The following is a 13,840-nucleotide window of genomic DNA, read 5'->3' on the forward strand; positions in this document are numbered from 1 at the left end:
GCTTCAGAGGCCCTTCCCTTAGGATCCCTAACCCAAGCTTCAGGGGCCCTATCCGTGGGGCCCCTAACCCTAGCTCCTGAGGTCCCTACCTGTGGGAGCTCTAACCTTAGCTCCTGGCTTCGAGCCCATTTGACCCATAATCCTAGCTCCAGGGGACCTACCCGTGAGACCCCTAATCTTAGCTCCAGGGGCCTTACCCCTGGGGTGCCTAACCCTACCTTCAGGGGCCCTACCCGTGGGGCCTCTAACCCTAGTTCCAGGGGCCCCACTCCTGGAACCCCTATCCCTAGCTCCATGGGCCCCATCTCTGGGGCTCCAAACCCTAGCTGCATGGGCCCTACCCCTGGGTCCCCTAACTCTAGCTTCAGGGGCCCTACCAGTGGGACCCCTAACCCTAGTTCCATGGGTCCCACCCCTTGGACCCCTAACCCTTGTTCCAGAGGCCCCATTGCTGGGGATCCAAACCCCTGCTCAAGGTTCCCTGCCCATGTGGCCGCTAACCCTAGCTCCAGGGGCCCCACCCCTAGACACCTAAACACTAGCTCCAGGCACCCCACCCCTGGGACCCCCAACCCTTGCTCCTGTGGCCCCGTCCCTGGGGCTCCTAGCCCTAGCTCCAGGGTCCCTACATGTGGGAACCCTAACCCTAGCTCCAACGGCCCTTCCCGTGGGGCCCCTAACCCTAGCTCCAAGGTCCCTTCTTGTGGGACCCTTAATCCTATCTGCAGGCCCTGTAGCCCTGGGTCCCCTAACCCTAGCTTCAGAGGCCCTACCCATGGGGCCCTTTACCCTAGGTCAAGGGGCCCTATGCATGGGTCCCCCAACCCTAGCTCAAGGGGCCCTATCTCTGGGGCCCCTAAACCTAGCTCCAGGGGCCCTACCCATTGGACCCCTTTGCCTAGCTCCAGGGTCCCTTGAAACACTTGGGAAAATGTGTTTGACTGTTCAGGCATTGGGAGCTCAGCTAAGAATGCAAATGCTTTTCAAAGACTGCGGGGACTGTGGGATCGCTGGAGTCCTCAGTCTCCCCTCCCTCCCTCCATGAACGTCCATTTGATTCTTTGGCTTTCTGTTACGCTTGTCACGCAGCACTGTGCTGAGTCCCTGTTGTGGACTCTGTCTATCATAGCCTGGAGATTTTTTCAAATGCTTTGTCATTTCGTCTTCTGTAACGGAGCTCTGATAGAACAGATTTGTCTCTCCATACAGCGATCAGATCCAGTACCTCCCAGACGGTCCACGCTAGAGCTCGTTTTGGGTTTGGGACTGCATCGCCACCTGTGCTGATCAGAGCTCCATGCTGGGCAAACAGGAAATGAAATTCAAAATTCGAGGGCTTTTCCTGTTTACCTGGCCAGTGTATCCGAGTTCAGATTGCTTTCCAGAGCGGTCACAAGGGTGCACTGTGGGATATCGCCCGGAGGCCAATACTATTGAATTGCAGCCACACTAACCCTAATCCAACATGGCAATACCGATTTCCGCGCTACTCCCCTCGTCGAGGAGTACAGATATCGGTATTAAGAACCCTTTATATCGATATAAAGGGCTTCATTGTGTGGACGGGTGCAAGGTTAATTCGTTTTAAGGCTGCTAAATTCGGTTTAAATGCGTAGTGTAGACGAGGCCTAAGAAAGCGGCTGTTTGACCTACAAATAACGACAAAGTAAAACCTGCAAGAGCGAGCCTTTCAGTTCAGAGGCCTGATAATAAGATGTTACTAATAACTGATGAAAGAGTTACAAAACGACTCAAAAACCATACTTCAGAACAAACCGAATGGGAACACAGACAACACCATTTTTCTTCACTGCTCTTCAACCACAATATTCTCCCCATAGGGAGGTCCACCGCTCCTGGGGGTTCAGTGCCACAGTAACAGGGTGATGTGTGCAAGGGATGGAGGAAGCTGCTATTCCATCTCCCTAGTCCAAAAATCAGTTTAATAGCTAGTCCTGAGATAGAGGAAGTATCAGTTATTAAAGTCACAAGAACTAATTTAACATTGTGATTCCAGCCAATGTTAAAATGATCTAACATTCAGGTTAACAGAAACATTTCTAGTCCTCTGCATAGAACGCTCAAATGATGCAAAAATAGCAAGTTTGCTTTAAAAAGTCATAAAAGGGGTGTCATCCAGAATCTGACACTTGGTGAAACGTAAGTCCAGTTTGGGGATTGTGCTCTGCTTCTTAACAATCTGCCCTGAGGTTGCCACTCACAGTCACAAGCTACTCCAGATGGCTGGGGCCCTCTCATGGATTAGTAACTGGTTAGCAGCTTGGAAAGAAAGAGTAGGACTAAATAGTCGTTTTTGCAGTGGAAAGGGGTAAATAAAAGGCTTCCAAAGTATGAGACAAGGCTACAGACATTATGGCTCTTAGGTTTAGACAAGACCGTAGAGCACCAGTTCTCAACCAGGTGTCTGCCAAAAGAAATCAGGCTTGACCCACATCCCCAAGCCACCAAGCCTACCTGCCTGCATTGAAGTGGGAGAGAAAGGGCATAACAAAAAATTGCAGCATCAATGCAGAAGAGAGAACTCTTCCCCTGCCATTATCAGTAAGGGTTGCCTCACAGCCACTGATTCCATGAACAGAAATAGCAAAAGTCCAACCACAATTCTACTTCCTTTCCACTACAAGAGATAATGGGTGGGAGCTGCTCTCTTGAGACTGTCCTGCTGCTGCCCAGGCACATGGCAGACAGAGCTTGGCCCGCAAGCCGAGGGTTTTGATCTCTTGAAGGCCCAGAGGGAAAAGAGACAAGTGCTCGTGTATTAGAGAATGGTTTTGATCCATTGACCTCTGGGTTATGGGCCCAGCACGCATCCGCTGCACCACTCTGCTGGCTCTTTACTCCCCCTGCCACCCAGCCACCTCTATCTGGATTAGTGCCTTAGGAGCTCTCACGCTGGCAGGCATATGCGCCGGCTGCTAGGCAGCTGCCCTGGTCACAGGCTTTTACAGCTTCTACAGGGTAAAAAGGATCTATTTGGGGTTTGGACCCCATTGGGAGCTGGGTAGCTGAGTGCCGGAGACGGGAGTACTGCTTAAACTGTTTTCAATTAAGCCTTCAGCTCGTGGGGGATGAGGTTCAGCCTTTGATCCATGTCTGCAGCAGGCAAGCGCCTCTGGCTCAATCGGCCCCCACCCTGCCCCCACTGTATTAGCAGACTAAAACCTGGAGCAAAGGCACACGCCTTGCAAGGGAACAGGAGCCGGGATCTCGAACAAATGTCAACATTTTAGTAAGATGACATTCAAAGAAGAAAAAGGTGTACGGTACAGCATTTAGGTGTAGAAGTTTCTGGTGATCAGGGAACAATGTACAGATTACCCAGGGGGTGCGAAGTTCGATTTAAGATCGGGGGGCATAAGGAATACAGAATCTGCAATAGCCCTGACTGGGGGTAAAAGGTTAACGTACAGACACTGAGTTAGGAGGGTATGTTGTCCATGTGAGGGCTACGTTCAGGTGTGGAGTTTAAGAAGCAGGTACGACAATGAGAATGGATTCACCCGCGTTTGGTGAGTTTTAACATTCAGTGTTTTTTAATCTTTGCCACAATCTAGTTTAAGCAGGGTCGGTATGAACTCTACCCTGCCATCTGTTGGTGATCTCTTGTAAAGGCCTTTTGGGGCTGATGTTATTTGCATGGTTACACCCACCCCAGATTGCATGAGGGGAGTGCTTGTCCAAATGATCATTTCAGCTGCTGTGGGATGCCCCATCTCTTTGTTATTGGGGCAGGAGTAATCAAGTGTATTTTCCTGTTTAGTTTGGATCAAGGAGAGAGTAACTGTACCTGGCATATGAGACCTGAGAGCTTGCCCCTCGCTTGGAAAGGACTCATCATTAAGGGGTATGGGTTCCAAACCCTCCCCCTCACCAAGTGTGTGGGAAGTAGGAATAGATGTTTGTTCTTGGTCTGATTGTTTTTGTGTCTGGTGTCTAAAAGCAGAGATATTTTGGAATAACTTTAGAATTGTTGTTAGTACTGAAGTTTCTTATCTTAAAGTTATGCTATTAGGTTTCTTCTACAGTATATTTTGGTGCTGAAAGGTAAAGGTTGCTTTGTGTGTGCTGTTATGGAGTGAAGTAACAAAGGTTGGTTGCGGAGAGGGTGCATGTGCCAATTCAGCTGGGGTCCCAGAGTCCAGAATTTGCATAAACTCACCCCCTTAACTGATTAACAAGCTTGCCTTGCTAACTCTTCCAGCAAAACAGGCCAAAGAAAGTGTATGCAAGCCCTGTACTGCAGCCCCAGTACTATTTTCGGTTCCTTCCCACAGATCTTTCACTCCACACCAGTCCAGTTCCTTGCTGTTGCTTGTCCAACCACTGCATGCATGTGCTAGACCGGACCCTGAGCTGATTCCTGACTGTTGTGCTCCATACAGCCTGGCCTGTCTGTGTCTCTGTGGTGCAATGGGTCAGCACGTTTGGCTCTTAACTGAAAGGATGGTGGTTCAAGCCCACCCAGGGACAGTGATAAGCCTTTGCTACTTCCTTGCTTTCCTGCGGGCAGGGCTGGCTTTAGGCCAATTCAACCAATTCCCCTGAATCGGGCCCCGCACCCAGGCCCTGCTGGTGCACTGTACTAGGGTGGCCCAGCTTCCCCAGGGGGCAATTTAAAGGGCCTGGGGCTCCTAGCAGGGACTGGAGCCTCAGGCTGTTTAAATTCCCACCAGAGCCCCACTGCTGGAGACTTGGGGGCTATTTAAAAAGTCTGGGGCTTCCCTTGCTTCTACCGCCCCGGCCCTTTAAACAGCCCCCGGAGCCCCGCCACTTCCCCAGGGCTCCCGCGGCTATTCAAAAGGCTGGGGCTGTGGAAGCAGGGGAACCCCAGGCCCTTTAAATAGCCCCCGAGCCCTAGGCTGCTGCTGCTACCTTGGTGGAGGAGGGGGCACTTACCGTACAGGGTAGGCTGTACCCCCTGTACCCGCACCCCTGCCCACAGCCAGCCCCTGCTGCACCCCCTTCCCTGCCTGCACCAGCCCCGCACCCCGTGCCCTGTCTCCAATCAACCATTGCTGCACTCCCCTGCCTTAAGCCAGCCAGTCCCACACTCCTCTGTCTCCAGGCCTGCCAACCCCTGTGCACTCCCCTGAGGCCCTGCCTGAAGCCAACCAGCCCACTCCACCCCACATCCCCCTGCCTGCTGCCAGCCCCTGTCAGCAGCCATTCCCACACACCCTGCCCTGCCTGCAGCCAGCCCATTTGCAGCCAGTCCTGCACCCCCTGTCCTGTCTGCAGCCAGCCCCGCACGCCTTGCCCTGCTTGCAGCCAGACCCTACCTCCAGTCAGCCCCTGCCCTGCCTCCAGCCAGCCCCATGTCCACTGGTGCCCTGCAGTTCCCAGGGCAGTAACCCTGCACACACGCTGCAATGGGAGGGGCAGTGAACAGCTGTGACCCACACATGTGCACAGGGTGACCAGACAGCAAGTGTGAAAAACTGGAACAAGGTGGGGGTAATAGGATCCTATATAAGCAAAAGACCCCCCAAATCGGGACTGTCTCTATAAAATCGGGACATCTGGTCACCCTAGCACACCCCCAGGGAGTGGCGGGGACCCACACATGTGAAACGGAGCTCATTTCTAGTTCAGGCCCATCTTTTTAAAAAAGAATTTTAGGTAGGGTTAACATACATCCGTATTTTCCTGGACATGTCCAGCTTTTTGGTTCTTAAATAGACCATCTGGGAGAAATTTTTAAAAATATGGATGTATGGTAACCCTATTGGTACAAAAAATACATACTGTGGCACATCCCTTAAATCAGAACTTTTTACAGGGAACCGGCTGCTAAGAAATGAAAGGCTTTTATTTACATGGTTTTTTTTTTAGTCATCCCTGCCGGGGCCCCACCGAATATGTTCGAATTGGGCCCCGCACTTCCTAAAGCTGGCCCTGCCTGCGGGGAGCCTCAAAGGTCCCATTTTGCTGCCTCTTGGCCTCAGTGCGTTCAGCTACTGGCCCAAAGACCGGGCTGGATGTCATTCAGAAACCCATCTCCCTGCAGCTGTTCCAGAGGCTCAGGTTTTATCCTCAAGGCCAAGCACAAAAACTTTCAGCCAGGAACATTTCGCTCTCTCCCCGCCTCCACCCAAGTGGCAAAGGAGAAGCAGACGAGACACGCTGGCTCAAAGACGCCTCCCTCCCACTTCCCTGTAGGCTGTGCAAAGCTCTTGGCCTGCCTCACGCCTTGTCAGGAAAGTGCGGCCATGCTGCTCACGCCTGAGTCACGTCCGCAGCCTGGCCTGCCCTGGCTGACGGTGTGCAGAGACACGCCAGTCAATGGCAGTTTGAGTCAGGAGCCTAGGCTCTTTCCCCTGACAGCCACACACACAGCACTGCCTGGTGTCCCGAGAGCCTCCTTCCTGTTCTCCCGCAGCACACGCTGCCTGCCAGTGTGAGTGGGAAAAGGGGACCAGGAAGTACTGCAGCCTCATTCCAGGACAGGACGCCCTCGCCATACCCAAGCCTGCCTCTTGCCTTCAGTCCAGGTTGCCTCATGGCCTAGGCTCTTGGTGCTCTGCTGGTCACTGCCTTGCTGGAAGGCCCTGAGGGAAAAGAAGCAAGCACACATGTAGCAGAGGATGGCTTTGAACCATTAATTTCTGGATTATGGGCCCAGCACACTTTTGCTGCACCATTCTGCTGGCTTTTCATGACCGCTGCCACTCAGCCACCACTATCTGGATTAGCACCTTATGCGCTCTCACGCTGGCAGGCAGATGCACAGTCTGCTAGGCAGCTGTCCTGGTCACAGGATATTACAGCTTCTGCAGGGTAAAAGGGATCTATTTGGGGTTTGGACCCCATTGGGAGCTGGATAGCTGAGTGCCAGAGACGGGAGCACTTCTTAAACTGTTTTCAGTTAAGCCTTCAGCTTCACCCTCACCTGAAAAGTACTCACCATTAAGGGGTATGGGTTCCAAATGCCAAAAGCATGTGGGAGGTAAGAATTCGTGTTTAGTTGTCTGTGGTTGTTTTAGTTGATTTCCTTTTTGCTGTTCCTGGTGTGTAAAGACAGAGACATTTTTGAATCTCTTAAAATTGCTGTTAGTGCTACAGTCCCTCACCTTAAGCTTATGCTATTAGATCTCTTCTGTGATATATTCTGGTTTTGAAAGGTAAAAGGTCGCTCTGTGTGTGGCATTATGGAGTGAGGTGGCAAATGTTGGTTGCAGAAATGGGGCATGTGCCGCAACAGTCCTGCCCCCCAGCTACATTCCCTGAGTCCAACCTGCAAAATTTCCATGCAGTCAGAGGGGAAAAGAGCATTTTACCTAACTGTGAAGTTGTTTACAACTTCCAGTGTGTAAGTGAGATCAGAATCTTCCACTCTAAGTACATGTAAAATTTATACTTAACTATTAGTGATTTTAAGTCTATAGCATAGAACTGATTTGTACTTCAATCACAAAAAGCTTTATTTTTAAACTAGAAAAAAAAAAGCCATTAAATCTGCAGTTAAAAACTTAAAAAAAGACCCATAGCACTAAATTTAAACGTTCATTTTCAACCTTTTTTATTTTACTAGGCTTTGGAACCCATGTCCCTTGCCTAATGAGATATATGTAGGTTCGGGTGACTCCCAAAAGCATGAACTGCTAAGGACCGTTCTACTGTCCTTGATTCATATCACCAGGATAACTACACTTTATTACTCCTGCCCTAATAAGAAAGAGATTGGGGATCTCACAGCAGCCGAAATGACCATTTGGACAAGCACCCCCATCATGCAATGCGGGGTGGGTGTGACCATGCACATCAGCAACAAAAGACTTTTACAACACATCATCAACAGATGTCAGAGTAGAGTTCATTCTGACCCTGCTTACATCCTCCCCACAACCAAGAATTGGTGCTCCTGGTAAATCACACTCCGTATTATACCAAATCATTGGTATTGAATGCTGAAGTCACAGCTAGCAAAAGTAGCCACCCATCTCTGCCCTGCAGCATCCAGCTTAGCCCTTGTTAACACATAAGTCAGTGGATTGTTCTCTGTCCATACCTGAAACTGAGCACCACACAAGTAGTCTCCAAAGTTCTCAGTGATGGCCCATTTCAAGCCCAAGAACTGCAGCTGGTGGATGGGATAGCAAGTTTCGCTATCAGACAGTCCTCAGCTGGAAAAGGCTACAGATTTACATTTGCCTTCCACTTCCTGGTACGAGACTGATCCCAAACCCTCCAAACTGGCATCAGCATGCAGGATAAATGGCTTGTTTGGGTCAGCAGAGACTAGGACTGGCACATGAATCAGGCATTTAATGATTTCCCGTAAAGCTCTGTCACATCTCTCATCCCGCCATGTCCCAAATGGAGAGGAGAGGAGCCCCTCCCCTGTCCCAGCCCAAGAACACCAGATCTGTGGAGGCAAGATGTCTGTAGCCCAAACCAGCTGGAGCTGCTGGGGAGAGGAGTTCTCCCCTCAGCCCAGGCCCACTGGAGTTGCTATTGCAGTGGGGGAGAGATGTCTTTCATCTAGTTTTTAGATGCCTTGATAAGAGGGGGCCTGAGTTTTTTCTTCCCACCTACAGCTCAAATTTCTTTTTCCCCCACCATTTTCTGCTCTAGCCTGATCTCCCTCTTTCACCTCAATTCTCTTTTTCCTGGTCTTGTTCCAGAGCCCTGACAGCCCAATTCTCTGCCCTAACCCCGTGCCCTCTACTGCACCCTGAACCTCTCATTCTAACCCCGCCCTAGATCCTGCAGTCCCAGAGCCAGTGCCCTCATCCACCTGCACTCCAACTCTCTGTCCCTGTACCCTGATTTAGGGTGTACTAATAATATTAATTTGGATAATATGATGAAAATTTAATTTATTAGCTTACATTTTATTTAATTTAATTGAGTTACAAAGTTACAGTTGCTTTACTGCTATTCAATAGATACATAGGGCATTATATGCAAAAAAGTTTGGTTAATGTCTTTTACCACACTTCCTTGATAACCTGGTGGTAAGAGACAGAGAACCAGCCTTGCAGTTCAGGTTTCTCAATTCTTGAGTGAAAGATGCAACGCTTAGAAAAAGCTACTGTTACTTAGGGTTTACTTGACTAAGTTAAACTTAAAATCAAAACCTAATAAACAAAGAATAAAAACTTACGGAAATGGAGCTTAGCCTAGTTCCCTTGAAACTTAAAGTTTCAGAACAAGTACAGCCTACTGCTAGTACATAGAGAAAGAGTGGAGGAAGTAAGTCAGAATGATAGAGTGAAGTGCTCTAGTGAGGTGGGCTACCTCTTTTATAGGGCACAAGCACCGGAAATCCTTCCTCCTATGTCCAAATTTCATTCCTCACCCACAAAACGTTAGGGTACGCTTACTTCACAGGCTAGTGTGTTTGTGCATGTTGATGACATGTACATATGCACATAAGTTCCCTTGTGTTGCACCTGTTAAGTCTGTGGGTAGAATACTGAAAAAAAAACCCTATGCCATTCTCCATTGTCGATTGGTCTAAGTAAAGGTCTTAGACAGGCGTGAGTACTTATCTATATAAGTAACAAGATACAGGTCAACTTTGCTTTCTTAGTAAAAGGTCACAATATAGATATGCTAACCTTGCCTTAGATTAACATACAGGATATGGCCTGTAGGGTCTCGTAAGTCATGTGCCCCAGCCTCCTAATCATTTCTATTGCCCGCCGCTGGACCCTCTCCAAATTGTCCACATCCCTTCGCATGTGGGACCCAACCCCAGAAGTACCCACATTTCACCCCAATGGCCCCCAAATGCCAGATTTTAATATGTACATAGGGTGCTCCCATGGTCATGTCACTCCCGAGCTCTCCAGTGGAGCCTGCTGGCAGAGAACAAGGTCAAAATCAGCCAGGACGTCGCTCAGTCAATTCCCTGTGCTCCCAGCAGGTGGTGTCGGAAAGCTCCAAGATGGCTCACTTCCCTTTCTCTCATCAGCTTCAGGCCCCAGGGTTACAAATGCCCAAACTAGTTGGGATTCTCCCCTGGGCTCAGGGTGTGGGGCTGCTCTGAGGGGATGGACTTGCACACTTGGGATATTAGTGCAAAGATACAATTTCAATTTCTCTTAGAGAAATTTGAGGGCAATTTATATTTGGTAAAAATCTTATTTCGTGAAAGGAAAGCTGCAGTGATAGCCTGGTTACTGGGGTGCAAAACACTTTCCTCCTGCAAGAAACAAGAAGTTAGAATTAGACATTTACATCATTTGTTCCAATGTTGGCACAGGTTTAATTTTGCTTCTGTGCAGGTTTGTTTCAGGCGGTGACTGTTTTGGTTTATTGGGTTGTTTTGGTTTTTTAAGTTGGAATGGAGATTTTAATTGACATTTGCTGGATTCGAATGGCTGACCTGCAACACCAGTTTTGACATACTTCTGCATATTTTATACAGATTTGGCCAGTATTCAAGGATACAATTCCTTTATAGGAGGTTTTAGAGTTCAGGCTTATTTATTTGATGTTATTTTAACATCCTGCTGTAGCACACCTTTTTGATAAAACCTTGAAATTATTAATTTATGGCATTTGTTAGTTTTATTTTTAAAAACAAAGTTTTTCTTAATGTTTGGGTTTTAAATTAAGCATTGTTTTTGGTTTCAAATTTTCATTTAGGTTTTGGTTGTTGATTGGATCTTTAAGAACTTTGGATTTAATACTAAAATTTGGACAGATTTAGCTTATTGAAAGTAAACTGTTCACTATTTTATTTTAATAAAGGTTGTATTGCTGTAAACCCTGGCCAGTGGGAGAGGAGATGAGCCTGGCCTTTAACTGAGAAGGAGCAGAGGCATGGGAGAGGCCAGGTGATGGGGGGGCACAGCCCCCCAATTTTTTTTGTCTACCCACCTCAGTCTCCCACCAAACGAGAAGAGTCTGATGCCACTCCTGCTGGTCACTGGGTATCACTGCTGCTCCACGGGAAACATGCTCTGTGCATTACGCAGCTTGGTGAGAAATACACTCTGTGCCTTACCGTGACTGGTCCGTGGGTGTCACTGCTCCTAGAAGGCAGACACACGCTGTGCATTACACCACCTGACCGCTGGGTGTCATTGCTGTATCAATGGAAACACTTTCTGTGCATTATCCTGAATGACCACGAGATGTCACTGCTGCTCCAAGGGAAACATACTCTGTGTGTTACCCTGATTGGCTATTTGGTGTCACTGCTGCGCCAAGCAAAACACCTTCTGTGCATTACTCTGACTGCCCACTGGGTGTCACTGCTGCGCCAAGGGAAACATAAGAGCGGCCAGACTGGTTCAGACGCAAAGTCCATCTAGCCCAGTATCCTCCTGTCTTCTGACAGTGGCCAGTGCCAGGTGCCCCAGAGGGAATGAACAGAGCAGCTAATCATCAAGCGATCCATCCCCTGTTGCCCATTCCCAGCTTCTGACAAACAGAGGCTACAAGCACCATCCCTGCCCACCCTGTCTAAGAGCCCTTGATGGATCTATCCACCATAAACTTATCTAGTTCTTTTTTGAACCCTGTTATAGTTTTGGCCTTCACAACATCCTCTGGCAAGGAGTTCCACAGGTTAACTATGCAACTGTCTTGAGTTTACCCCCCCTCCCCTGGCAAGGTTGTATATGGAAAAGAGGATGAGGATGAGGAGAGCCATGATGTGTCTGTCAGTGGCTGGTGCCTCAGTTTCCTCTAGGCAGCAGTGCTGCAGGCTCCTTTGGTCTGTGCCCATGCAACTGTGTCTGGGGAAGGAGGAGTAGAGGCTCATTCTTCCCAGCCCCACGCCCCACCCCTAGCAGCTGGGGAATCCAGGCCAAATTTAATCCTGGTAGCTGGGCTGGGATTAGCCTGGGCTGGGGTAGGGCTCGGGAGGAATTGGGAGGGATACAGACGCACCTGCTGTGAGGGAAGATCCTCCCATTCCCTGCCAACCCCATTCACTCCTTGCAGCACGGCACCCCCTAGCATTTCTTTCTCTGTCATGGGAGCTGTCTGCTGCTTCTTCTCCCTTAGCATCATCTCTCCCCATCCTGGAGCACTGGCATTGCCCATCCTGTGCAAACAGGCAGGCCCCGGTGTGCCCCATGGCACTGCCCTGCAATTGTGGAGGCAGCTGTTGGACGGAGCCATATCAAAATATGGGGGTGGGCAAGGCTGGGGACCAGGACTCCTGGGTTCTCCCCTCAAATGTGGGAGGGGAGTGGAGATTAGGGGGTAGAGTGGGGGAGAGACAGGGCTGGGATCCAGGGCTACTGCTTTTTCTGGTTTTCTCCACGTCCTGCATCTGCCTCTATCCTTTCAATGTGTTTCTTGTTCCATATTCATTTGTTGACTTGTGTAAATCACCCCAGAGGTGGCTGCATCTCAGTGTTGGGTAAGGCACCCTTGGCTGCATCACCTCCTAACCGAGTCTCTCTCCCCCTTCGGGTGACCCTGCAGCACTCAGCAAACATCCACAAGATCATGGGGCACTTTGAGCACTGCGCAGGCAGGGGCCAGGCGCCCAGCCCTCCCTCCAGAGAATGGGACACAGCATCGACTACTTTTTACAGGGATTAAAAAGGGGCAAAGGAGGGCAAATCAGAGGAGTAGGTGGCCAGGCTCTGAGCAGGGGGTGGAAATTGACTGGTCGGGGGTCAAGCAGCTGGAGGCAGAGTTAGAAGAGGGACTGAAGGCAAAGTCAGGGAGGTGGGAAGGAGCCGGAGTTAAGCCCGGAGCGAGGCGCTGCCAGAGGGTTAAACCCCGGCACAGGCAGGGGCCGAGGGGGAACAGTTATCCCGGTGGGCTGAGACTCCAGTGTTTGCAAACATGGGTGGGGGGAGCAGAGGGCTTTTTTATTTCCCCTCTCACAGGCAGCACCTCTCAGCATGGACTTCCCAGGGCTGGGCTCTTAAAGGCACAGGCATCCCACTGCCTAGAGACTGCAGATCCTCTCTGATGTAACCTACTGAGGTGCTGCAGGTAGGAGACTCAATTCAGTGAAACTGGGCATTCCCTATACGCCCCCCAGCCAGGGGGCTGTGCACCCCCTTCCCCGATTTTCCCCAACACTCCCTCCCTCAGTGGTCAGGTAGTTACATGCAGCGCTGCCAATGTTGTCATTGGTTGCAAATTTGAATGGAAATTGAAACGTTAACACACACTTTAAAAGCAGATACAACGTATGAAAACTACTTGTACCTGAGAAAGTCAAATAGGTTTGGAAAGTCTGGACAAAGCCGGGTTTCCTCACCCAGCTGTTGTGTTTGCTGACAATGTTGGTGCATTGGCTTCGGCAGTGTTGGCCAACCTTAGAATTTCAAATGATGATTTGTAAGCGAGGTGTGAATGAGCTCTCCCCTGGCAGCTACTGATGACCAGGGTTGGGGGGAAGCTTTGGGACCAGACTGTATTTACATGAACTCACCTACTCTGCTGAGGTATCCAGCGGACAGAGCTGGGCTGCCTCTGCTCTAGGTGCCCGGAGGAGGGAAGGTGTGTGGGGCTCCAGCCTGGGACTCTTCCTCCCTCCTGCCAAGGCCTGACTATTAATCCCAGTGCTGGCACTCCTTTCTTCAAGCGCCATGTGAGCCAGAGGAAACGTGTGGTAGGAAGCACAAGGGCCAAGCTTGTGAACATCATGTGCAGCACCAAGAATCCCAACTATCAGGGTAGCAAGTTCTAGAGCCCTATCCCATTGTGGCCATCCCTGCCAAAGACCTGGCTCTCGGACGTGTGAGTCACCCAGCAGGAGGGGAAAGATTCACTCTTACACAGCTGGAGACAGGGGAGTTGAGCTCTGGGGCATTACCACAAGCATGGGTGGGTGGTAAGTTTGTAGAAATTTTGGGGGTGCCCAGAACCCGCCCCCAAACTCCACCTCCACCTG

General features: G+C 50.0%; 1 protein-coding gene and 1 non-coding gene across 2 annotated transcripts in view; one reads left to right on the forward strand and one right to left on the reverse strand.

Annotated features, from left to right (window-relative positions):
• The window catches only part of LOC127055903 (zinc finger protein 707-like), a 288,200-nt gene that overhangs the window by 213,044 nt on the left and 61,316 nt on the right, over positions 1 to 13,840 (reverse strand). The gene's annotated exons all lie outside the window — the stretch shown is intronic.
• TRNAK-CUU (transfer RNA lysine (anticodon CUU)) lies at positions 4,418 to 4,491 on the forward strand. Its single transcript has one exon. It is a non-coding gene; the product is annotated as a tRNA-Lys (tRNA).

This window comes from Gopherus flavomarginatus, chromosome 7 (assembly GCF_025201925.1).
Source record: "Gopherus flavomarginatus isolate rGopFla2 chromosome 7, rGopFla2.mat.asm, whole genome shotgun sequence".
NCBI lineage: Eukaryota > Metazoa > Chordata > Testudines > Testudinidae > Gopherus > Gopherus flavomarginatus.